At 40.2% G+C, this 18,815-nt stretch overlaps 1 long non-coding RNA gene across 1 annotated transcript; it reads left to right on the top strand.

Annotated features, from left to right (window-relative positions):
- Positions 1–5,590: 5,590 nt before the first annotated feature.
- Positions 5,591–6,320, top strand: LOC137840301 (uncharacterized). The gene is made up of 3 exons (XR_011086858.1): positions 5,591–5,655; positions 5,716–5,870; positions 5,982–6,320. It is a non-coding gene; the product is annotated as an uncharacterized lncRNA (long non-coding RNA).
- Positions 6,321–18,815: the final 12,495 nt, after the last annotated feature.

The following is an 18,815-nucleotide window of genomic DNA, read 5'->3' as shown; positions in this document are numbered from 1 at the left end:
TTACAATCAAGTCATTGACGAAATGATTCTTAAATGTCCGGCTACTTACTTGGTACAAGCTAGAAGGTTTGCTGAGCACAACCAGAGAAAACTAAATTTCAGCGCTTCATCGCAATGGGCTGACAAAGGGCCTGAGCGATGTACCTGAATGGTTCAGTCTACAAAATAGATGGCTGAAGAGCTGGGCAGCACTGTATACATAATAATAATAGCAGTTGGAGGCCATTAAAACAGTTTGACTATCTAAAGGAGGCATTACCCTATCTCCAACATCACCTACTCCTCCCTCTGCGCCACCAGCTTGACCATCAGATCGTCACATTCATCCCCCTCCAAAAATTGCTTATAAAACAACATTCACTTATTGGTACCACCTTTTCTCCAGTCTAAAATTTTGCATTTTTTTTTAAACCAAATATAAAACTTATAAAGCTTATAAAACAAAATTTTACTCTTTTGGTATCTCCTTTTCCCAGGCTAAAATTGTGCTATTTTTCGTAACCAAATATGCAGATGCATTCTGGGGTGAGACTTAGTCCATTGCCGCCGCCCAGAAATGATGTGCCCATTTTTACGCTGAGTATAAACTACTTTGTTACTAGATAGTCAGATGACTCGGGTACGAAGCAACTCCTCGGGCTGAAACGCTCAAATGGACACAACACAGCTTCAACAAACTCAAACATTATTGTGGTGGGTGAAAAGAATAGATGTAATGGTTTTCCAAATACTGTAGTGTATTGTATGTCTCTGATACTGATTTTGTTTGATGGTTTTAGGTAACTCACTGTATTAGCAATGATTGGCAATTATTCTCAATGTTCAATCCTAATTTGACAAAATAATGATGTTATTAAAATCATTAATTATACAGTTTTCACATTTTACTGTAGTGTTGCACATGTGCAAAAATAATTAAATAATGTAAAATAGAATACAGCTTGACACATTCTTCTCTACAATATGAAAGAAAAGCTAATTCTATCAAGCGTAAGAAACGATGAGATGAGTGACGACAATGTTAAAGGGAAAGATCACAGAAAATGAATACATTTTTTCTTACTGACGTGAGAGACATGTCTATTTATGGCTAATCAGTAACAAGATGTTCAAAACAAAGAAAAATCAAAGTCTTTTTAAGTTCAAGTTGATAAGGATCAATATTGTTCATACGACTGTCATTAAGACAATTTACAGCACTCAGATTTTTCAGGTACCATGTTCTGAGTAAAAAAAAAAAAAACAGCAAAACTGCGTGGTTTTATTTCTTTTTTTTTATCCCACGTTGTGTCTCATGAGTGAATGGATAATTTTGGAACTTATTTTTGTAGGAAACAATGTGAGGGCAATTCTGGAGACCTACCAAATTAGGCAAATCCAGATAGTTTCATACTGTTCAAGTTTGCAACAAATTTGTGCCAGGGATAAATGGAGCAGGGCGACCAAATGCGAGGCGCTGACCAAGGAACTAGAAGAGCGTTCGTTTTTCCTCTGAAGTCCACGATGATCTGTTGTTTTCTTGGTGTTCGGAGCCAGGTTATTTGCAGAGCACCAGTTGGTGGGCTTCTGGACCTCCTACCTATAGGCTATTTCGTCACCATTCGAGATCAGCCCGACCACAGTGGTGTCATCAGCAAATTTTACAATGTTCACTTTGATGAACATATTAAAGCAAACTGACCAAAGGCATGCTCCTTTCAATTTTCTTCAAGGTGCTATAAAAGTTTTGGGACCACAAAAATAACCTCTTTTCAAATCAAATTAGGACTTTACTAAATTTTTAGACGCACAAGATCCAAGCTTGTCAAATTATCCACACAACTTTCCCTAGGGTGCGTAACGCTGAGTATACAATGCAGTTTGACATCTTCTAATGTGACATAAAAACAACTTTGCTATGCTTTTGTTGTAGCATTCAACGTTTTCATAGTTGATGAAAATATATTATGTGAAAGGAATAACACACTCGAAGGCTTCATGAGTTATATGTATTAATGCCTCAAGCGTATTCTGTGTCTACAGGTTTTAAGCTGTGGGCGCTCACAAATAATCCGACACATTCGCTTTCATATATTTAATAGGTGTGATGTCAGTGCTTCCTTTCATAGGAAGCCTTCAAGACCAAGACAGATACACTACAGAATGTTCAAGGTGGGATCTCGGTGGCTGTCTGATACCGAGTGTCATCCTGTGAAACCTCTGCTTTAATAAATCACTAAACCAAATACTTTGTGTTCACTAAATGTCCTGCTCTGTTACTGTTATCAGAACATTTCAGGGGCAGTTTGAGGACAAGTGGATTTGAAACAACATTCTCCTGCATATTTAAAAGTGTGGAAAAAGAAGGAGGTTCACATTCATGAATAAGTGAAGTAAATTAGTGTGTATATGTGTCTAAACGAAGCCGGTGGTTGAGTGATTATTCATGAGTAAAACTAAAACAATGTCTCTCTCTTCCAGGTTGCATAATTCAGAAGCCATCTTCATCCTGTTGCAATGTCTTCTGCTTCACTTGCTGTTGTTTTTAGAGACACTTTAGCCTACCAGAACAACCAATGAGACATCATTGTGCAGCAGTGGTCTCAAACTCAATTTACCTGGGGGCCGCTGGAGGCAGTCTGGGTGAGGCTGGACTGCATCAGCATTCCCACAAGAAAAGCGCTGATAAAACATTCCAATGTTCTCAAATATCTTAATTTTTAATGCAAAATAATGAATTAGATAAATAAATGAAAAAATATTTTTTTAAAAAGTCAATCTGTAATAAATAAATAAATAAAATAATAATGATCTTACAAACGATACAGACGACTGAAGAAACCGCATATTGATTGACTGACTGACTGACTAGAAAAGCGCTTATAAAACATTCAAATGTTCTCAAATATCTTTATTTTTAACACAAATTAATTAATTAAAGAAATAAATTAAAAAAATGAATAAAAAATAAAATAAAAAAATTCCTGCTTCAGCAATCATTTGACTAACGACGTTGCGAGCTTCGACTGCTGCATTATTCTCTGTGGTTGCTTTCTTAAAGAAATCTTGTTGCCTCAGCAGACGTATTTTAAGACCTGCAACCTGGTTGGCTTGCTCATATTTATGTAGTTATTGTCATGGAGCGGATGGAGCAGGGCGACCAAATGCAGCTTGGACCAGGGTTTATTAGGCAAACTCAAAAGGCAAACTGACACAACTTAACAATACGATAACTGGACTGACTTACCGGGACGTGAGACAAGAAGGTTCATTGGGCTAAATGACCCTGCACACCACAAGTGTCATTCATATCAATCTTGCGGGCCGCACTAACATTAATCTTTCATATTAAGACGGGGGCCGCAAATTATCGTCCCAGGGGCCGCAGTTGGCCCATGGGCCGTGAATTTGAGACCCCTGTTGTACAGTGAATGAGACAAGAGAGAGAGGCAGCAAGCTCAATTGCATTTAGCCCTTGTCAAAGCAAATCACAGTTCCATGTTTACTGCACTACCATCGTTTTATATTCTTTCCCGAAACACACTGCATTTTAATAAGGGCCTGTCCTGCATACTAAGTGCACATTAAGCAAAGTCCGTGGGGATGAGCATAACGGTGCATCACAGTCAAATGAAGCATTACTCGTGAAGTTTTCAAATAAACAAATGCTGATTTAGTGGGTGTGGGAAAGAACATTCCTTTACATAAGTAGATGCTGTTATTTAGTTTCATTTCAACGTTTTGAGTGGGGAGGCACTAGAGCTGGGTGGGGTGCACTTTAAAGGGTTACCAGCAGGGGGAGGAGATTAGTTAGAATTGAATAGTTTATTGTGAATGCAATTACAGAAAGGTTGCAGGTGACAAGGAGATGAACGGCACGCACGCATGCACACACACACGCACACGCACACACACACATAGCCTTGGTGGTGCCACCTGACCAGCATATACATTGTGGGAACCACCCTTTCTGAAGGTCATACAGCCCTGAAAAAAAGGGTTAGGGTATCAGGCCGTATCACAGAATGTACGTAGTTAAATACAAAAACCACTTCAAATTTCCAACTAGATCAAATCTAGGGTCCACACTGCCTATTTTTCCATTCCTATAGGTAATGCTTACACACTGTCTGGTTTTTCTGCCTTCCTGGGAACCACTTACACATTGGCCTGGTGTTTCCTGCCTTCTTAAGTACCACTTACACAAATGACTGATGCTTCAGATCATACCTACTTAGTGGAACCAGACTTGTCACTCCAAGACAGTGCTGTGAACCAACTGGCTGATTTACTGAGTGGAACCACACTTGTGACTCCAAGATATTGTTCTGAACCAACTGACTGACTTACTAGAGGTAGTTTTTGTCTGAAGAATTGCTACAAAGTTTTGTTTGTGTGAATAACCATCAGATTATTATTATTATTATTATTATTATTATTATTATTATTATTATTATTGTGATAGTTTTTATAAAATTAGTGTTAAACAGCACCAGTTAAGTTTCAAGACAGACTTGTATTGGACTAAATAATAACTTGACCACCCTATCGTTTTCATTCTAATTTTTGGTATAACTATAGGTACATTTGTTTTGACTCGTGAGTAAAATGATTGCTGATAGGAGTTTTATCAGGTTTACGTAGCATCAGACATTATTTTACACACTATAACAAAGAGGAGAAGAACCCCAGGATTGGTTTACTCACCAGGAGAACAACGGAGGAAGGAAGGTCAGTTACAATCTCCATCAATTCTGAGTCCTTTCTCTGCGTACTCCTCTTTTTAATGTTTTGGTTGCCCTGGTTACAGAGGCGTTGCTACACTGAAGGGAGGGGAGATTGTCGCTGTAGCAATGCTGATTAGCTAACGAATGTTATGTGGTGCGAGACCTTGGCCGATTCATGACTCCAGCAATGCAGAGTCTGTCCTGTTATTCCTCAGCTGGTTGGCAGCCGGTTAGCTGACTTGTCTTTGATTAGATATCTCGAAGCGTGTTGAGTGTCGTTTTCCTGTGGAACAATGCAACTTTCTTGCTAAATTTCACATAATACTAATATTGAGTAAATATGTGGATGTATGTCTGGCTGTTGATGAGTCTGGTGGTGCAGGAGCACAGGCTTCTGTACCTCTTCCCAGAGGGCAGTAGATCAAACAAAGTGTGAGCGGGGTGACTCACATCCATCACAATCGTGGTCGCCTTGGGAGGTGTAAATGTCCTTCAGGGAGGGGAGTGAAGCACCAATAATCCTACCAGCTTTGTTCACTATGCGCTGCAGGGCCTTCATGTTGTATTCAGTGCAGCTTCCACCCCACACAACGATAGAACTGGAGAGGACGCTCTCAATGGTGCCACGGTAGAATGTGGTCATGATGGCTGTTGGAGCACTTGCTCGCCTGAGTTTCCGCAGGAAGTACGGGCGCTTTCTTCGCCAGTGATGCAGTGTTGGTGGTCCAAGAGAGGTCTTCACTGATGTGCACCCCCAGGAATCTGGTCCTGCTCACTCTCTCCACCACAGCACCATCGATGGTCAGTGGTACGTAGGTGTTGGGTGTGACCCTTCCGGAAGTCAACAACAATCTCCTCGGTCTTGCTGACGTTCCACAGGAGGTTGTTGTCCCTGCACTACGTGGTCAGAAGGTCGATCTCCGACCTGTATTGAGTCTCGTCGCCCTCGGTAATGAGACCCACCAGAGTTGTGTCATCAGCAAATTTCACTATGCGGTTGTTACTGTAGGTTGCAGTGCAGTCATGCGTCAGCAGGGTGAAGAGCAGCGGACTGAGCACGCCTTGGGGGGCCCCCGTGCTCAGTGTGATGCTGCTTGAGATATTGTCGCCAACACGTACTACTTGAGGCCTCTGACAGAGGAAGTCCAGTAGCCAGTTGCAGAGGTAGGTACTGATTCCCAGTTTGTTGAGTTTGCAGATGAGTCACTGTGGTACAATGGTGTTGAATGCAGAACTGAAGTCCACAAACAGCAATCTCACATCTCTTTTTTCCAGGTGGGTGAGGGCTGAGTGGAGGGCAGAGCAGATTGCATCCTCAGAGGACCGTTTGGCTTGGTATGCAAACTGGAAGGGGTCAAGGGCGGGGGGAAGAATGGATCTGATGTGTGTCACGTAATGGTGAGTTTTATTTTTATGTCGTTTATACTTGTTTTCATGCCGGTCATATCATTTCATTTCATCGTATTTATATATTTATTATAAATGTATTATCTATTTATATAAATGTATTATTTATGCATATAAAGGCCGGTCCGCGAAAATATTTCTTACATGTAACCGGTCCGTGGCGCAAAAAAGGTTGGGGACCATTGGTATATGGAACTGAACCAGGTATACTTTCATGTAACATTTAGTAGCGGTCTCCTGATTCTAAATTCAGTCTACAGAGCAGATTCCAAATTGTATTTGTAATAAAGTTAATCTAATAGCAAAAAGTGACACATTATTTTAATTGCATTCCTGCAAGAATAAACAACAAACAAACAGGATAGGATGCCACAATAACGTTCACGGTACCAGAAAACTAGCTCCAGTACAAGGTCATCAGAATTAGTGGACTGTTTCTAATTGCCATAATCTATCAGAACTTTCTTTGAGTAAAATTGAACTTCTTCGTTCTTTTCTCTTACTCTGAATAAGTACAGCTGTTTTTCTCTTGCATGAGCTCTGCCTGTTCATTTTGCAATGCTCATTTCAGAGACGAGCCATGCCCGCCTCTTCACCGTCTCATCTTTTCATCGTCAAGCCTCGTTCTACTTCCCTTCCTCTCTCTTCCTTCTTCTATTCCACCTCCTCCGGTTCTCTAACATACAGCCAGTATATAACTCGGGTCTTGTTGTTGACGAAAGGCATAGCAATCCTGACATCACACTTCCTGCCCAATGAATAGAATATATAGGACAGTGGAGGAGTGGGTTATTCAAGAGTTTTCACCTCAGTTATGGTAAGCCTACTCTGTAAGATTAGACTTCCATCTCAAACGCGGTCTGCCTTACAGAATAGAATGCATATCTACTTGAGATGAATAATCAATCACTGGTGAATGTGGTGTTAACAGAAGAGGAAGAAGTGAGATAAAAATGTTCCAGCCGTTAAAACGAAGGTCAGGACCATAACGTATTTTGGAAAAGGAAATTGATTTATTTAGCTTCAAAACTCACTGACTCATTCATCTTTATCACACTGTTATCACACTTAGTTAGTTTGAAGTTACATTAAGTTACGGAACATATCCATCTCTGTGTCTCTAAGGTACAGTGACAATAAAAAAATATTTTTATTAATTATTTCTTTGGAATTTATTTCTTTATACATCTCTGATATAATCTATTTGTTTTATTGCTATGTGTAATTATCTGCAGTATTTTTTAATGAGTTTTCATTTTTTTTTTTCATTAAATATGTATGTAGAGGTTTGACTGTAGTCTTATCCCTTTGCGGAGTTCCGAGGTGTTCCTTGGGTGGGTGCAGAAATTAACACACGCATTCGTCGATCGCGTCAGCTACACAACAAAGTAGTTATTCCTACCGAAATTGTCTAATTAGTGCAAGGCAATTCTCTAAGCGGCGCTCCGGGTCACATCTATCCCTAACCATGAAGGTAGCGATACAGAGTGACAAAGAACGCATTTCCCTGACCCAAACTTTATAGAGTACATTTCAACAAAAGGGTGTGCCTTATTATTTGTGTGTGTGTTTGTGTGTGTGTCTGTGTGTGCGCGTGTGTGTGTGTTCTTGGTTGTTGGCAGCCATGGAGATAATTGCTGGTTAAATCGATTCTGCTGTGGCGATAATTCAGAAATGGTTGTTTCTTCCCTTCCTGAGGCTGAAGTTTCACAGACGAGGATAATTGGTCCATGTTTTGATGTCGTTCAACTGGACTGTCAAGAAAGGTGTTGTCTTGCGCTCGTCTTGCGATTGATGTCAAGGCCCGCATCTCGTCTGCCGTGAGAGTTTTCCACTGCAAGCTCCACCTGAGGTCACTCTCGCCTCTCCAGACCTTCTCAGTAAATGAAAAGTAATTATTGCAAACAGCACTACGTTAACTTTTGGTAAGCATAAATGTAAATCCCCTTAATGTAAATTCCTACAAAATATAAACCAACGTCATACTCTCACTCGCTTCTCAAATCCAATCAACATATGGTCTCTTGCTTTGAGAATGGGGCCAAGTGGCAACTTGTAAGTGGTTGTGCAAACAAAAACTGATAGAGAGGCATGCACCCAAGGGAGTACTCATACACACGCACGCACACACGGAAAATCATTGGGTGTGTCGGTGAATTGAAAGCAGCAGCCCTCAAGGACAAGAATGTCTCTGTAACCTATTTGCAAGGTAAATGCAGCCTCATTATAGGGAGAAGCATAAAAGCAGCATCTCTCCAGCACATCACATGAAAGACTCCATTGTTCTGCCACGATGAAGGCACCATTGTTGAAATAATAAGGTAGAGTACCTTGTTCTGTGAGTCTTTCATTCCAACAAAAGACAAACAGTGTCTGATTCTCTGTTATATTCATCTGAGGCTGTCACCCTGTTCCTTGCGAAAAAGAATATTGCTGAGTTAAAGATAGAGACAACAAATCCCTCAAAACTCGTGACTTTACGTGAACTAATCAGACACAGGAACTATGTGGACAGTTAATTTAAATTTTAATTCCAGTTGCTATTACACTGTTTACGGTGGAGATGGCGTGCTGCTGACCTCGACTCGGTGGATCGGTGGAGAAAATACTTCGAAGACCTCCTCAATTCCACCGACACACCTTCCATTGTGGAAGCAAGGCCTGGAGTCTCTGAGGCGGACTCTCCAATCTCTGGGGTCGAAGTCACTGAGGTAGTTAAAAAACTCCTCGGGGGCAAGGGCCCGGGGGTGGATGAGATCCGCCCGGAGTTCTTAAAGGCCCTGGATGTTGTGGGATCATAGATAAAGTGATCAATTGATCATGATGAATGAATATAAACGGAATTGCCATTATATCATATCTCTTCGCAGCAAGTTCATTTAAAACGTATACAAAAACACTTTGGGACACTTTCTTTTTGCACTCTTTGCTTTCATTTCACTATGTCATTATAACTCAGAAATCAAGTAGAATACCATTAGATAATGGTGGCCCTTTAACCCTCAATCTAATGCTCCTCCCTGGAGCGTATGGAATTCTGAACCACATGATGTGCTCAAAGGGAGGACAGGTAGGCTCTAAAGATGAATAGAATAACACATGTTGTGTGGAAGCAGCTCATCAGTGTTCCTTGGCCTTCCCTTGTTATATATGACACAGTAGACTGCCATCAACTTCCTTTGAACAATTGCTAGAATTTTTTTTGCAGAGAACGACAGTCGGAAAAAACACACAAATATTGTGCTGTTTGTATACTCCCTTCAGGCAACAGATCATAGGTAGGCAAAGACACAGAAACAGTTGAAAAGACAGGAGTTTTTTTTTTCCCCCCATGTCTGTGAGAAATTCTCCCCATAATACTCCCAATTCTACTTGTCTGGGGGAGGATGTCAAAGAGTGAAACAAAGCGTGAAGGTGGGAGGGCTTTGGTTGGACTGGCAAGATAATGATTAGAAACAGTAAGATTATGAATTCCTTTGTGTGTTGATCTTTTTGTTAAGGCTGGTGTATGATGTGGTTTGTTAATTAGAATTAGTGTCTGCTCTTTAAAAGTGAATAGGCACCCAATATGACTTAAATGTTAAAAACCAAAACAACATCCTGTCATCCTGACAGTCAGGAAGTCTCTGAGGTGCACACACCAAGAGACACACTGCTAATTAGATTGCACGCATGAGGTTTGTGCTTAATGACATGTGCACTAGATTTTGCTATACTTCAGCTGCGACATGTTTGCTTGGTCACAGGAGCATACCTCTGCAATCGCATTTTTTTGCTTCACGGTTTGTGTGTGATGATGTGATGACTTTTCTCCTGTGACACAATTTCTTTGCCATTTCCGTCAGTGACAGCGTGTTAACTTGTGAGTGTTTAATGTCTGTGCATGCAGCAGAGAGGCAACTCGATGTGTCAGCTACTGTCACAAAGGAGATGCAGACCTTACTGCTAATGGAGCTGAGATTAAGTATTGCTGGCTGTCTTCTCAGTTTTTGTACTTTCCCTCGCAAGTCATTCTTCCATGAAAAGCTATCTACTCTTGCCTGGGGTCTGGCATATTGATTGGCATTTGTAAATACACAAGAACATAAACTGGATATCCTCCAACTTGGAAAGATTTTCTGAACAGTTTAAAAGTTTGAAGTGTATCCATTATAGGTTTCAGCATGACTGCCAGTTACCAGGAATTACAAAAAGGTTAGAAGACCTGTACATTTTCCAAATGTTCGCAGATGCTATTAACACTTGCTTGGAGCAAGCTGACAGCTTTCATGCTATTTGGCTTGTATTGAGAAGGCTCCCTGAAGCTTTTGACTTGCCATTCAATTTCTCTGTCTCATTCTCTCAGTCTGAAACATTTTCATGTCATGTGACAACTCCAGTCTTCCAGGGAAGTTGCCCTGCAAATTTTATGCCTCCCTCCTCTGACACACCTGATTCACATGATAAAGTTTTTCCCTCCAGTCAAAAATAAAATAATATGTTCACACGTATTTATTGATGTGAAACATGCAATGAGAACTGTATACAATACAAGAAACACAATATTAACTTATTCGCTGCCTAAGACAAATTAATTCATCATAGAAGATACAAGCTCGACGTGTATGAACAAATCCTTTTATTAATTGGATGGGTGGGCCAACGTCTGGGCTATCATACCTGAAGTTCCTGAACCCATTTTTCCCCAATCGTTTGATGGCAGCACTGTGCTAGATCAGCCAATGTGAAAACAGGAAAAGCAGGAAGAGGTGAGGGGTGGGTGAAGATGAGGGAGTTGTACTGTAGAAAGGAGAATCACAGATGGCTGACCCCCGGCACTGTATATTTGGAGCTAAATGCAAGATGCCGCCATCCTCGGTGATCACGGCGATCGCAGAGTAAAATTACGCTTGTGGACGAGCCACAGTTAAAAAAAGCAGTCCTCAGGCTCCCCAACAATAGCGGTAGCAGTTTGCATTATCTTATTGCAATGTTTTTCCCACAGTTACAGTTAGACTTCACTTTGATGGTTAATGCAGTTATTGCAATTTTGTTGTTTTATCACAGTAGATTGGTTTATTTACATTTCAAAAACTAGAAGCCATTCATTTACAAATGTGGTTGCACTTTATTTTACATATTTAAATGTTCAGAGTGCCCGGAGAAAACCCACACGGGCCCGGGGAGAACATGCAAGCTCCACACATGGAGAGCCGGATGTCACACAAAATAACACAAAGTGGCAGAGCGCGAGTCACAGAGGCAGCCATCCGCGGCGCCATCTTATGACATCATTATTATTATCATTATAATATCATTATAATTATCAGGCGGACCATCCTTAATGCCAGGGCGCCGTCCACCCGTCGGCTGCACACTAACGGTGGGGGTTGTTTGTGGCATGGTGCGAGACCCGCAGGGGTGACCCCGTGTTTTGTTTGGTTCCCACTGTGCTCAATTTCCTGCAGTCTCTTCTGGATAGGGGGTGCTGCCCGTCTACACTGAGGGTGTATGTAACTGCTATTTCTGCCCGACATGCCAAGGTCGGCGGTGACACGTTGGGGTCGAACGTCTTGGTGTCGTCATTCCTTTGTGGGCTATTTGGCTCTGTCACCATGTGGCACCTCAGGCCCCGGCGTGGGATCTTCATTTGGTGCTTGACGGACTGTGTCAGCCTCCTTTTGAGCCCTTGGCGACAGCGGACCTTCACTGGGTGTCCAGAAAAGCCGCCTTCCTGCTCGCCGTCTCCTCGGCGAGGCAGGTTGGTGAAAAACATGCCTTGTCGGTGAGACCTGCGTGCCTGTGGTGGCACCCGGATAGTACTTTTGTCCCAAAGATGTTGTTAGGCTCCCGTTCTCACCAGCCTGTGCGGCTTGCCCGATTCATGCCTCCATCGGGTGAGCGTCGTGTCAAATCAGATCTATGTGGCTGCGACTGCTGAAATCCGTGTGTCTTTGCAGCTTTTCGGCTGTTACGAAGGCCCCAACAGTTTGTCCCGCTGGGTTGTGGATGCCATCCGCCATTGTTATCTGGCGCCAGGCCGCCCCCTGCTATCGGGGATGTGTTGTCACTCTACCCGGGGCATTGCCACGTACTGGGCCGCCATGAAGGGAGAATCGTTTTTAACCTTCCTCTTATTCTTTTGTTTTGATTTTAGGCCATATTTTATTGTACAATTTTATTCTGAATGTACAGCATCTTTGTGTGTCTTGAAAGGTGCTTTATCAATGCAATTTATCATTATTATTATTATTACTATTACTATTACTATTATTATTATTATTATTATTATTATTATTATTATTATTATTATTATTATTATTATTATTAAAGATATCAAATTAGTCTGCAGAACAGCAATGAGTTTGACACCTCTGCCCTAGATTATGGTTATATTTAATAAAGTTAGCAATTGAAGGTGTGCTACATTGAATCCAATGCTGACTACTTTTTTTGAAAAATATATTATTTGTAGAATTATGATATCTGATCAGTCATCTTCAAACAGCAGTTATTTCCTCCCTGTTAGAGCATAAGGAAACAAAAGCGCAATTTGCTTGACAGCAGTGGGAAAGCGCTGGAGCTTAATTGAAGCACCAGAACAAAGACAAGAATAAAAGACAAGGAGAGCAGGATATGAGTCGAAATACCGAGAACCACAAATGAGGGAACCCAAGTCGTGAAAAAAGTGCATATCTGTTTGATTTCTGCCCTCTTTTCTCGTACAATAATGAACACTTTTAATGGTTTCTCGGAATGTCAAATCCAAGCCTTCCAGTGCTGTGTCGGTGGCAGAGGCTGAAGGAGTAGAAAGGAGAAGATGTCAGGGAGAAGGAAAAAAAACAAAGTTGAATCAATGCGCTAGGTCAACACAATTCTTAAATGGAAATACTTATAACTAATGCTGCTTATTGTCCTTTGCAAACTGGGTAAACCTTTTTGCAAGCGTGTGTGTGTGCGTGTGTGTGCGTGTGTGTGTGCGTGTGTGTGTGTGTGTGTGTGACATATGTATATGTAGCTAAAGTATACATACTGTAAGTATGTTTTTAGAACTCTTATTATTATAACAACTTTTTTGTAACATATTTAACATATAACTGCATTTATTAAAAGTGAAGACAATTTGCAATTTTAGTATTGACAAAAGTCGATACACAATTTGTCTTTGCCGGCGTAATATAATTACACTGTGGGCCAAATCTGAGTTTGACACCCATGTCTAGACGATAGGGTTACTTACGTATTCCACCCCAATTGTTTCCAAGCCACATGACTCCAGTTGTGAGGACGTTTCTTTATATATTTCAAAATTCATTAGAAATGAGTCATTAGGTCTGTTTATAACTCCACACTTTTTCATCGTCACCAGCTTTAATGAGCTAATTGCCTTTTCTCTAAATAGAAATGCCGAAACCCTTTGGAAAATGATGATAGAATCATATTGATGGAATCTGGAGAGCTATATCAGTGCATCCAGATGGTCCATTTGCAGGGTGGGAAGACGTCTTGGCCTATTGAAGACTGAGGAGGTATATGTCACTGTCCACTTCTTCACTACCAAACACATTACCTCAGAATCGACCATGAGGGGCATAATAATCTTTTTTACCATCTCTAAGGCTACTTATCTTGAACTTTTCTGCTAATACAAAAGTGTGTGTATGTGTGCATGTGCGCGCGTGCGTGTGTAAGAGTGTGAGCGTAAGAGCGTGTGTGTGTAAGTGTGTGAGTGTGTAAGCACAAACCCAAGTTGAATTGACAGTTTGATAATATTTGAGTGCAATAATACAGAATGTTAGGGAGCTCCCTCCCCCAAATAAAAATAATGAAGTACATCCACAAAAAAAAACAAATCTGTTTTATATTTTAATGCTTTATTATTGTGAAGTACATAGACAAAAAGAACAAATCTGTTGCATGGATGTTTTGTATTTTAATGCTATATTTTATGAATGTTTACAATTCCCTCAATCGGTTAATTCAAGGGAGATTGTCTTAGATGTGTGATTTGTGAATCCCTCATTTAAAACTGTAAACTATTTGAGTGACTTTCCTCTTGGGTGTCTTTCTATGACATTGCGGCACAGTTTCTTAGGAATGAAGAAGGGAAGTTGATTTAGTTTGCTGTTGGACATTTCATCCAACAAAAGCATTTTTTTTATACCCTCTCTCCCATTCCGATTTAGCTTCGTTCCTCCAGCATGTTTGGCGGCATGGGTTTCTGTCACTTTGTCTATTGGTCATCCTACCATTCTAACCCATAAGGAGAATGTAGGCAGTCTCTGATGGCCTGAGTGTATCCATGGCTGAAGGTATTTCGATTTTGCTGAGACTTGTGAAATTTGTCCTTGGGCTGCTGTTGGAGACCTTCCTTCAATCAACACTCGTGAGCCTGCAAGAATGGCTCCAATCACATAGCCTGACCACTCCAGTGACCTTCAAATTTCTTAACCCCCCCCCCCCCCCCCCCCCAGAAGCCTGCAATTTTGCCAAACCTCATACGTTTCATTTCCATACAGTCTAATAGCAGGCGAAGCTTCAGCCCTCCTCTAATGTGATTTATCATCATAATAGAATCACTTTTCAAATAGATAGTAATGATTTGTAAGCAATAAACTTGTGTTGCTTTTTAGTGGGTAGATAATTTCCCTTGTATCAATTAGCAGGATCTTACAGATTTGCTTTTCAGTGAGGGGTCTTTAATTAATAAAGCAATACATAATATCAATAATTCCTGCTGTGTCAGACTGAGCCACAGTCAATGAGGAGGCAGTGAGTAAGTTGATGAGAGCCTTCGCTGGAACATGGACATCACAGCACAGCTTGTCTGCCATGTGTTGTTTCTTGGGCAAACTGTACCCACACCTTGCACTGATGTGTCACACACAAATCACCCGCAGATGCTACATCTTGCGTGCGTGTTTGTGTGTGTGTGTGTGTGTGTGTGTGTGTGTGTTATATATTAAACGCATGAAAAGGCAAAATCAGCAAGATAATCCCCAAATTTTGTGAAATGGTAACACGTCAGATGACATTCATCAAGGAAAGAAGTTTTCTAAGACTTACTGTTATTTTTTTATTATTTTTTATTTTTATTTTTATTTTTTTATTTTTTGGGGGGATTTGGTCCACAATTTGGGATGCACCTTATCCGCGCCTCACAGCAAAAGCAAGAGCCAGTCACCTGTTATCCAATGTACTCACTGCGTGTTTGTTTTCTTTTTCAGTTTTAGGAAAAGACTAAGAACCCAAAACAAAATTCGGCATACACAGGTTGGTTGAGTTCAATCACAGTTCTTGTTAAGAAAACTCTGTTTTCAGGAAAGATACAATACAGCGCTGGGCCTTTTGTGCGACAATGTTCAATTGATGTATATATATATATATATATATGCATATATTTTATTGATTTATTTTAATTTCAGTCTAACGTCATATCCTTTGTAACACTTATATATTGCATCATCCTTTATCATGCACCTTTTTGTGTGTATGGAGGTGGTGCATCTTTCTCACCAACTCAAGCTACAATATCCGTCAGAATGTGCGTGCAGCTACGCAAACTTGTTGAGGTGACTCTGCTCCATTTGTTACATTACTGAGTACCGTATTTTTGACTCATCAGTTTGCCAGAAGTCCTCTTGCCGCACCATCTGGCAAACCGAGACTGTCTGTTTGTTGAACAAACAAGAACAACTCCAGTTGCGCAAGACCTGGGTGACTGAGAATGCACACAGACATATTGTCAGAATAGTCGTAATAGTGGTAAATTTGTTACCTTAATTGCAAGAAAATTATACATTGAGTTAGGTTATTACCAGAGTGTTTGAAACGTTAGAAATGTAGAGTGTGTAGATAAGATATTTGAATGTTATGCAATATGTGCCGCACTGCAACCCCAAAGTGACCTCTGGTCTCACTTAAACCACCCCAGTGAGTGTTTTGACCTGATTAGTTTGACTAAAATGAGTCCTTACAATTGTCTGATTAATTAGGGTGACCAGATTTGGGTTTCTGAAAAAGAGGACACCTTTTTTTGGATGGGGGCGTGGTCATTATTATGGTCATTGGAAAGTACATCAGGACTTTATAAAGATTTTCTAAATTTTAATGACGGCTCTGTCACAATAATGCGACCAGCGCGGTGCAGTTGCGCGGTCGGCAGTGGGCTGCAGTTGCGCAATCAGACAAATATGCACAAATGAAAAAATGCTTAAAAAAGGCGGGTTTTTTTGTCTTGAAACGGATTACATTTTTTTCCATTATTTGTAATGGGAAAAATAGATTCGGAATTCGACCGATTCGCTTTTCGAACAGCCTTCTGGAACGGATTGTGGTCAAAAACTAAGGTTTGACTGTATTTTTGCTATTCTTGTTAAAATCACACTTACATATGAACTGGAAATGATAATAATAACACACAGTGAAAGCCAAATTGAGCCAAACAGTCGACTAATAATATAGATATACAGTATTTAACATTTATACAGGCACATGATGCTATCCAGCTATTGATGGTGCATGCGAGACCCCTTGAATTTACAATCAATATTCCTGACTTGAGGTTATCCAAGATGAACAATCAATCCTGCTTTGTGGTTGGCATTTTTCTTTTCCTATGCCTCCTGTGGGGACATATTTCTGAAAAATATCAGGATCACACAGAATAAGATGAAGCCTACAATTCTAACACATCCACTTCTTAAGCAGTCATGGTGTTGATTTAATATGCAGTCGACCTTGCTCATGTCGACTAGGCTGTGATGGTCAATGCCCTTTGAATTTAAGCCAGCCATTAATGACACATGTAGCCCTCAAATATTAACAGCATACTTTAAAGAAAACTAGTCCTTTATTTAAGTACCTTACTTCAGAGGCAGATAGCTGGCACCCAAGGATTTTTCGCACAGACTTGATGTATAAAACTGAGGATGTAGAAGCCTCATGGGAAGCTTGATGGTGCTTCAGTTCGAACTGACTGGACCAGTGGTAGCAACAGAGCGAGCATCAAAACATTGCCTGCTCAACAGGAGGCACATAAAAATTGGCATCCACAAACCCACATTTAAAATTGATTCCTATTTAAGACATACAAGAAGAAAGTGATACTCAGTTTCTTTTAGGTTTCAGGGCAAGAAGTCTATCCTTTAATAGCCACCCATCCTACTACCCCCACATGTGGAGAGCCCTTAGGCAGGAACTGATGGGATACATAAGGCGACATTTTTAGCTTTACCTATTAGTAACACATCAATGTACATCCGTTCCCCTGAGGCAATGACCTTTAACCTCAGATATCCAGCAGGAGGTGGAAGATCAAACTGCAGATAAGTAAAAAAGCCTGTACTGATTTGTAGAAATAGGACCAAAAGATGGAAGGAAGGCTGGCTGCCAGTTCCTTTTCACAAGGTAATGATGCATGTACGGTTTTCCCACTGTTTAAGTGTGGGCATTTCTGGCGTTCATGATAAAACCAAAAGAGGAAAGACACCACAGTTGCCCAAGTAAAGTATCAGTAGTAACATAGCTCTGTAAATTTAAAAAGGTGATGAAAGGGGAAAAAAACACCAAAAAAACTTAATCATTAGTTTCGAATACATTATGTTATTCTAACACCATTCTAATACATTTTACAAGTATCTGTATATTTTTATTATTTTTTGGCTAATTCGATGGCCGCATCAATTATAGCGCTCTCTGCTCGGCTTTCATTTTGTATTCTAATTTTGCAGAAGTGTTTCATGACACCATCAACATATTCGTCACGTAAACCTGCACACGTAACGTTACTTTCAGTAAAGCTGTTGCAGACTCAACTTGTCCTCATCCAAGCAAAATCACACCATTGTTTCTTTACATTTTATAATGTCTTACGGATAAAGAATTTGAGATCATTATTTTGTAACACAAAAATAGCTACTATGAAATATGTGTGTGTGTGTGTGTGTATATATACGTGTATATATATATATATATATATATATATATATATATATATATATATATATATATATATATATATATATATATATATATATATATACAGACACACACACACACACACATACATACGTATATATAATTTATATATACAGTTAAACCTCGGTTTTCGACCACAATCTGTTCCAGATGGCGGTTCGAAAAGTGAATCGTTCAATTCCGAATCTATTTTTCCCATTACAAATAATGGAAAAATGGTGCACTTGCCTTGTTGCCTGGCTTGTGTGTTTCATTGCATATGCTGTGAATGTGTGTGTGTGTGCGTGTGTGTGTGTGTGTGTGTGTGTGCGTGTGTGTGTCAGACTAAATAATAAATAAATAAAAGTCCGCGATGCACCGAATCTATCCGCAATATTTGTTTAAAAAAAAATCTGCGATACAGCGAGGCCGCGATAGGTGAAGCACAAAGTAGCGAGGGATTACTGAATATATTACAACCTGCTTGCTTATTTTCAGTGCTCTGTACCTGAAGTGGGGGAGCTTCTAGAACCATCTTGGTTGACAGGCACGGCAGCTAATGTAATGTGTGGGTTTACAGATGGTTTATGTGCTAATCGATCCTGTCCCTAGCATAATTTTATATATATATATATATATATATATATATATATATATATATATATATATATATATATTAAACGCATGAAAAGGCAAAATCAGCAAGGTAATCCCCAAATTTTGTGAAATGGTAACATGTCAGATGACACTCATCAGAGAAAGAAG

The sequence above is a fragment of the Syngnathus scovelli genome, chromosome 1 (genome assembly GCF_024217435.2).
Source record: "Syngnathus scovelli strain Florida chromosome 1, RoL_Ssco_1.2, whole genome shotgun sequence".
NCBI classification, from domain to species: Eukaryota; Metazoa; Chordata; class Actinopteri; order Syngnathiformes; family Syngnathidae; genus Syngnathus; species Syngnathus scovelli.
The sequence above is the reverse complement of the archived record's forward strand: the minus strand, read 5'-3'. Positions and strand labels throughout refer to the sequence as shown.